Here is a 7,992-nt window from a genome sequence, read left to right on the forward strand (position 1 = left end):
ACACACACACACACACACACACACACACACATACACACATAAAATAAAAATAAGTTAGGGCCAGGAATAGTAGTGAGTAACTTTAATCCTAGAATTCATGAGGCAAAGGGAAGCAGATTTCTATGAGTTTGAAAACACCCTGGTCTACATAGTGAGTTTTAGACCAGATAGAATTATATAAGTAAGACCCTGCCTCAAAAAATAAAAGTACATCTTCAAACTCAGATAAAAAAAACTTCTACTCAAACACTCCACATCAAGACCTGCATTTCATCCTTTGTTAGACTGTTTGTTTTGTTTTCGAGACACGGTCTCACTATGTAGCCCTAGCTGTCTGGACTCACTATGTAGACCCAGCTGGCCTAAAACTCATAGAGATGCACCTGCCTGTCTCCTGGGTGCTGGGGAATTAAAGACATGGCCACTGCCTGGTTCATGACCCACATTTCTAAAGCATCCATATTATCCTTTTATTCGAATGTTTGTGCTTCTACCATCCCAATGAGTAAATAAAGAACAGAACAGAAGAGAGATGACAGACTCCGGGCCACAAAGCCAGGGCCTTCCCGCCCACCCTACCTGGCAGCGCTCTTCCTTCCTCTGGCTTATATAGTAGCATTATGCTTCAACACAGGATTTCTTGAACTAGTGGACACAAGAGCTTGTTCTCCTGGTTTAAAGAGAAAACAGAAAGTGACAATTTGGAAAGTGCTCTACAGAAGGTGCTGTTAAGGATTTAATTAGTCTTTCTGAAAGGCTTCCCTTGCAGATTCAGCAGTCACAGAGCATGCTACCAAGCAGAGCTGTTTGGAGCCAGCCGGTACTACTGACAAGCACAAGGACGATGGGGTTTTTTCACAGGCAAACTACTTGGGCAGTTGTTGCTTACTGATGGGCTTGACAGTGTAAAACAGGATGCTGTAAGATGCAAGAAGTGTATGCGGACTTCAGAAGTACACAGGAGCTCTTTGTGCAGGCACACCTGCAATCCCACATGGAGGAAGCGAAGGCAGGAGGATCTTGAGTTCGATGGCTGGGCAACAGTACTCCCAGTGCACCCAACACACAAGCAGAGTCAACAACAGAAATAAATGTTCTAACGGAAACCAACACTGATTCTAAAGAATTTTACTTGACTAAGTTCCATCTCATTCACCAACACAAGCCAAAGAACAACCAATGGCCAATAGTGTAGATCTTGTCTCCTAAACAGCTACTTACAGTTTGCAAGCATAAAAAGAAAGAGAAACCGTCAAACTATCTTCTGTAATTCTCCCATCTAGAAAAATGCCCTCACAACACTTACACAGAGTGATCTCGTGTGGTTTTCAGAGCAAGTGCACTGTGCACCTTGTAATCCTCACCAGCCACAGCATTAGTGCCTGGCGGCCTGCCCTGTCCCTGCCTACAATGCATCCCTCACACTTTCACAAACTAGAGGCAGCTTCTTCTCTTCCCCTTAGGCTCTGCAGGTGCTTTCTGGTGCACTTCCCCACCACCACCGCTCATTCAAATAGAGCATCATGGCTGCCTTTCAGCTTGCCCACACCAAGTTCTGTACTACCACATACTTGCTGTTCTGTCTGAAATGTTTGGCTTTTCCTTCTTGACTCTCGGGCACAGGTTCAGTTTTTTTTTGTTTGTTTGTTTTATTTTGTATTTCTGAGACAGTGTTTCACTGTGTAGCCATGGCTGTCCTGGAACTCACTGTAGACCAGGCTGGCCTGGAATTCAGAGAGATCCCTGCTATACCCCAGCTCAGGCTCTTAATGCTCTCAAACTTTAAAGTTGTCTTTTGTAGTCCCTGACACTTCCTGACTTTCTGGTATTAACCTACTGACTTTCTTCCACTGTTTCTTCTTCCTTTTTTCCTTCCTCTTTCCCTTTCCCTTCCCCCTCACCCTTGCCTTCGATTTTCTTTCTCACCCACCTTCCACACTAAACCCTTTTGCTCCAGCTTTGCTCTGTCATCACTGTGTCTACTGTGAGTTAATGAATGAGTTGTGTCACTGATGGCTGCCCAGTCTCTTCCCTTGGTTTTGATGGTAGGACATTTTTAGTACCCACCCACACTTTTGACTCATGTTCTTTTTCTGTCTTGGGGACATCCAGTCTTCCTCCTACCTCATACTTAAAAAGGACTCTGGAAGTTTCTCTGCATCATGCTAATGAATCCATCTGCTTCCATGATGTCAAGCACCACCTATGCTCAGATCTTCTAGAAGCTACCCTCAACACTGGCTGCTCTGTACCACAGCGAGGTCCTCCTGACTCTGGACAAAACTGCCTCTCCTGAGGTGCACCCAGTTACTTCAAGGAATTCTTTTTCCAAATAACTTTTAGTTCTACCCATGATTCCATGCTCCTCCAGTCAGAAACAATGTGCTATCCTCAGGAAAGAGACCTCAGAGCAGCCAGGCCTGGATGGAACCCCACTGCCAGATGCTCATTTTATCACCAGAAAAGCAACAGTACCTTTGCTTGGAAGCATTATAAAACGCAGAGACTGCATGTAAGCATACACTTCTGAGTATGTCATATAAAAAGTTACAATTATTGTAACTCAGTTATTTTTCAATCTCCAGCTCCTATATCTGTGTCTGGTCTCGTGCCAAATTGTGCCATTTTTATTGTAATCATAATCACAATAATATACTTGTAATAATGGTTTAGAATTTTTACACTTACCCCTTTTTAGTTAATATTCTGCTTTCACCCTAGCCCTAGCCCACAACAATCATCCTACTTAATATAGACTCTCTACCAACTTACCTTATGTATTACTGAAATCGGTATGTGCGCCAGTTTTAATGTCTCGCTGGCCCATCCTTCAGGTCTCCAAGCCACTTTTCTACTACACACAGTCTACTGATGACCGCAGCCCATCTCGCTTTCTCCCTACCTTTCTGTCTTATTTAGTATTTAGTAAGAATTAATCTGTTAACCTGGAATGATAGCAAATGCCTGCTAGAGAGGCAGAGGCATGAGGACCACTTGAGTTAGGAATTCAAGACCAACATGGACAATATATGGAGACTCTTATCTCAAAAAAATTAAAATAATTAAAACTTAATGATAATACCAACAAGTAAACCACCTGTGGTCTTCATTTCTACCAGGCTATTGTCCACTACAAGTGTAACATAGCCAAGGGGGCATTTGTCAAAGCCAGAACTATGCTTCTTGAATCTACAACCTCAAAACTATGAGCAAGCTCAAGCCATTCAAAATTTCAGGAGGATAAGGACAGAGCTCATGAAGTCGACCTGTAGCTGAAGAGCTTGAGCAACTGAAAGGTGCTAGGCTAGAGATAGGGAAAATGGCCTTGTTAAGTTGCCCATGTTCTGGTGGATGGTCCTATACCCATGCACAGGACATACTGACTGCACTCTGGGTTATAAAAAGATGGCAAGAAGCTGGAAGGAAGATGTGAGGGGAAGTTGAATGGGGAGTGGGGGGCTGATAAGATCAAAACACTGTACATATGTATGAAATTACCAATGAATAAAAAAAACTGAGCTAGATAAACCTCTTTTTACAAACTTTTTTGTTTTGTTTTGTTTTGTTTTTCTCTTTCTTTTTCTTTTTCTGGTTTTTCGAGACAGGGTTTCTCTGTGTAGCCCTGGCTGTCCTGGAACTCACTCTGTAGACCAGGCTGGCCTCGAACTCAGAAATCCACCTGCCTCTGCCTCCCAAGTGCTGGGATTAAAGGCGTGCACCACCACTGCCCAGCTAGCTAAACCTCTTTATTTTCTACATTACTTAACCTCAAGTGTTTTGTGACAATAGAAGATGACAGATTACTATGGTATTATAAGTAATCTAGAGATGGTTTAAAGCACATAGCACAGGGGTTCTTCTCTGTCTGTGGGTCACTAACCCTTTGCAGGGTCACCTAAGACCATCAGAAAACATTTGTATCAGTTATAAAGTTACAGAATGAAAATAATTGTATGGCTGGGATCACCTCAGCATGCATTAAAGTTCCTCATAACAGGAAGTACAAATACTACACCATTTTACATAAAGAACTTGAGTATCTGCAGGTTTTTAATCAACAGGACCTAACACAGCCCCTCTCTCATACTAAGGAGAACTGTATTTTATCTGTCTTCTTTAATGGTTACCCATAAAATACAAAGCATAACGTTGGCTTAACCAAGCCAAAGGTTTAGTGGTATTTCTGATGGCTCCCTCTGCTCAGAGCATGGTAACCTGCATCAGGCACATGGTGATCCACTTTAGCCTCAGCTCACGGTCAACAGGCTCCTGCTGGTTTTAGGATTGCTCATGTCCTTGCCTATTTCTTTGCTTACAATATTCTGTTCCTCTCTGTGCTTCATTCATTCCTTCTGGTTGTCAGTTTTTTCCCCTCATACACAATTTTTATTCTCCACACCCAACCAGACAGTGGGATCAAATTGCCTTACACATACAGAGATGTCCTGGATCACTCTCTGTAGACCAGGCTGGCCTCCAACTCAGAGATCCGCCTGCCTCTGCTTCTGAGGGCTGGGATTAAAGGCATGCGCCACCACTGCAGGGCTCCAATCTTACTTTTTAAGAGAAAGTCTCTTACCAACCCTGGAGCTTACCATTAAGCTATACTTACTGGCTAGCCCCAAGGATGCTGGCACCTTTGCCTCCCCAGCACAGGTACATGCCACTACATGTGGAGTTTATGAGGGCTAGGAATCAAACACAGGCCCTCCTGCTTGTTTGTGTGGAAAGCACTTTACCAATTGAACAACCAACCTCCCCAGGTCCACGCTCTGCTGTTTGAAAAATCTTTTCCTGTAGTGTTTTTATTTGGAGAGGAGTCACTGAACTGAGTCTTAGGATTCATGTCGCTAACCTAGAAGTTTATTAGTTGCAGTCTCTGGATATAGTCTGCCTCTGTCTCCCCTTGGGTCTCTACTTGGTGCCTGTCAGAGTCCTCTCCAACCTCAACTCCTTCATAACTTTCACTTTGCCCTCTGTGCTGCCTTCTGGCAATTTCTTCATATCTGTCTAACTTAGGAGTTGGGAAACTTTCAGCAAAGGGTCAGACAACTAATGTTTTAGTATGCGTGGAGGTCACATAAAATATCTGCAGCATATTTTAGTCTTTTAAAAAGGAGAAAGGATCTGGAGAAATAGCTCAGTGGTTAAGAGCATTTGTTGCTCTTGCAGTAGACCCAGGTTCAATTCCCAGCAACCACGTGGTGGCTTGGAATCCAGTTCCAAGGGATCTGATGCTGTCTTTTAACCCCTATGACTCCAGGCATGCATGTAGAACACACATAAACACATATAGGCAAAATATTCATATACATAAAGTAAAACAAATCTTTAAAAAATTTAAAACAAGCCAGGCAGTGGTAGCGCATGCCTTTATTCCCAGAACTTGGGAGGCAGAGGCAGGCAGATTTCTGAGTTCAAGGCCAGCCTGGCCTACAGAGTGAGTTCCAGGACTGCCAGGGCTACACAGAGAAACCCTGTCTCGAAAAACTTAAAAAAAAAAAAAATTAAAACAACACCTTAAAATGTTGTTCATTCTTAGGCTGAAAACTATAAAAAGCAAGACATTCACTGGGCACAGTGGCATACACTTTTAATCCCAGCAGCACCTAGGAGACTGGGACCTCTGCGAGTTAAAGGCCAGCCTGGTCTACATAGTAAGACACACACACACACACACACACACACACACTCATATTCATTCATTCATTCTCCCTCCTTCCCTCCTTCTCTTCCTCTCTCCCTCCCTCCTTTTCTCTCTCTCTCTTTCTCTCTCTCTCTCTTTCTCTCTCTCTCTCTACCCCCCCCTCATGTGCACAAGCCAGAAGCCAGATGCAGCTCACAGGCAAGATGGTCAGCTCTCTCCTCTGACTGTATCACTACTCAGTCTAGCACTGGGTTTTAATTCTGACAACTATTTCAAGTCTCTAGAAGCCCATTCTTTCATGTTGTAACAGTACCTACTCCTTGTTGGCCCTGGCTCACCTTATTGTAGCTGCTGATTCTTGCTTATTGTATGGTAGATTGCTTCCTTTGTAACCGTGTTGTTGTTTATTTGGGGCTGTTTATTTCTGAGAAACCTATGGTACCCATCCAGAACGGTCTGTTGGACAGCTAGCCCGGCCTTATTATCAGCCTTCTATTTCACGTTAATTTCTCAACCTAGAGATTCTTGACACCACACAGTAATGATAAATGCGAACACAGAATCCACAGACAGGAAAACCACAGTCATGCTTTCTTGGTGGCCATTTCCTCCTCCTGACAGCCCACAGTCCAGGGTAAGAGAGGCATCTGTGCACCTGTGGCAGAGACTCTGTCCTCTACTGCTTCCCCGAAGATCTATATTCTCATGTGGTGTCCCAATCCTACTGCTCACAAACTCTAGGGCTTTTCCTCATCTTTGAGAAAACACAAACAAGCACAAGTCACTAACAATGGCCACCCCTCAGGTGAGGTCACCCCAGCCTACTGACCAGATCCTTAGATTCTTAGCCCCTGCTTCCTACCCACCACTTGTCTGCTTTAAAGAAAAGTTACCCCTCTCTCTTGGCTACATAACATGGATTCTGAAGGGGAAATACATATGCTCTTTTGCCAAAGGCAGAGGCTTCCCGTACCCACGCAGACATGCTTACAGAACTAGGACACCGTATGTTCTCTTTTGCAACCTGATTTTTCTTTTCACTTATATTAAGTGAGACATGGTGGCACATGCCTGTGATCCCAGAGAGGTGGAAGCAGCAGAATCAAGATTTCAAGGTCAGAGAAGAAGTCATAGCTCAGTGAAGGACCCAAGTTTGGCTCCCGACTCAGTGGTCCACAATGGTCTATATAACTCTAGGACCAGAGGATCCAAATGTCCTCCTCTTGGATTCTGAAGGCACTGTATTCACAGGCACACAGATAAGCACACAATTTTAAAAAAATTTTAAAAATAAATTTTAAAAATAGTTCAATGTTGGCTGGAGAGATGGCTCAGTGGTTAAGAGCACTGACTGTTCTTCCAGAGGTCCTGAGTTCAATTCCCAGCAACCACGTGGTGGCTCACAACCATCTGTAATGGGATCTGATGCACTCTTCTGGTATGTCTGAAGAGAGTGACAGTGTACTCATACATAAAATAAATAAGTAAATCTTAAAAAAAAAAAAAAAAAAAAAAAAAGTTCAAGGTCACCCTGAGCTACACAGCCAGTTTAAGATCAGCCAGAGTTTAAAAAGAGAAAACAAAACCCCTGTCCTCCTACCCTGAGATATCCTACCACAAAGTACTAGCAGTTAAAACACAGCCCCCAAGCCGGGTGGTGGTGGCGCACGCCTTTAATCCCAGCACTTGGGAGGCAGAGGCAGGTGGATTTCTGAGTTTGAGGCCAGCCTGGTCTACAGAGTGAGTTCCAGGACAGCCAGGGCTATACAGAGAAACCCTGTCTCGAAAAAAAAAAAAAAAAAAACACAGCCCCCACACAGGCGTTAGTAGTTGAATACCACACATAAAAAGGCCTTGCACTAGTGTAGCCCTTTTGTGTGCTAGGTAAGCACTAGGCAGATGCTTCTAGTTTCCATAACGATCAAGGCCTTCCTGAGCATTTCTGCATAGAGCCAGTGTGTTTCTATGTAAAGCCGCTCAGTTAGAAAGAATGTCTTGCTATTTTTTAAATCATTGTTTACTAGGAAGAGGATAATACATTTCCAAGGAACAGAATCAAAGCTCCCACTTACCAGCACTTACTGGCAATGGTGACAGTGGGTAGAACTCAGTTATCTCTTAGCTCACTACAGCTCCTATTTGTCCTTCATACTAGGTGGTAGTTAAGAGTAGGTGAGCGGGGGCTGGAGAAAGGGTTCAGTGGTTAAGAGCACTGACTGCTGCTCTTCCAGAGGCCCTAAGTTCGATTCCCATCAACTACATGGCGGCTCACAACCATCTGTAATGGAATCAGATGACTTCCTCTGGTGTGTCTGAAGACAGTAACAATGCACTCATATAAATAA

At 43.7% G+C, this 7,992-nt stretch overlaps 1 protein-coding gene across 4 annotated transcripts in view; it reads right to left on the reverse strand.

Annotated features, from left to right (window-relative positions):
• Positions 1-7,992, reverse strand: part of Extl3 (exostosin like glycosyltransferase 3) — an 89,737-nt gene that overhangs the window by 25,269 nt on the left and 56,476 nt on the right. For 2 of the 4 annotated variants that reach the window (XM_031361125.1, XM_031361124.1), the window contains exon 2: positions 580-670. The exons of the other annotated variants lie outside the window; for them this stretch is intronic. The gene's annotated coding sequence lies outside the window, so the exon portion shown is untranslated. The remainder of the gene's footprint in view (positions 1-579; positions 671-7,992) is intronic. 4 annotated transcript variants of the gene reach the window in all.

Source organism: Mastomys coucha, unplaced genomic scaffold, assembly GCF_008632895.1.
Source record: "Mastomys coucha isolate ucsf_1 unplaced genomic scaffold, UCSF_Mcou_1 pScaffold9, whole genome shotgun sequence".
NCBI lineage: Eukaryota > Metazoa > Chordata > Mammalia > Rodentia > Muridae > Mastomys > Mastomys coucha.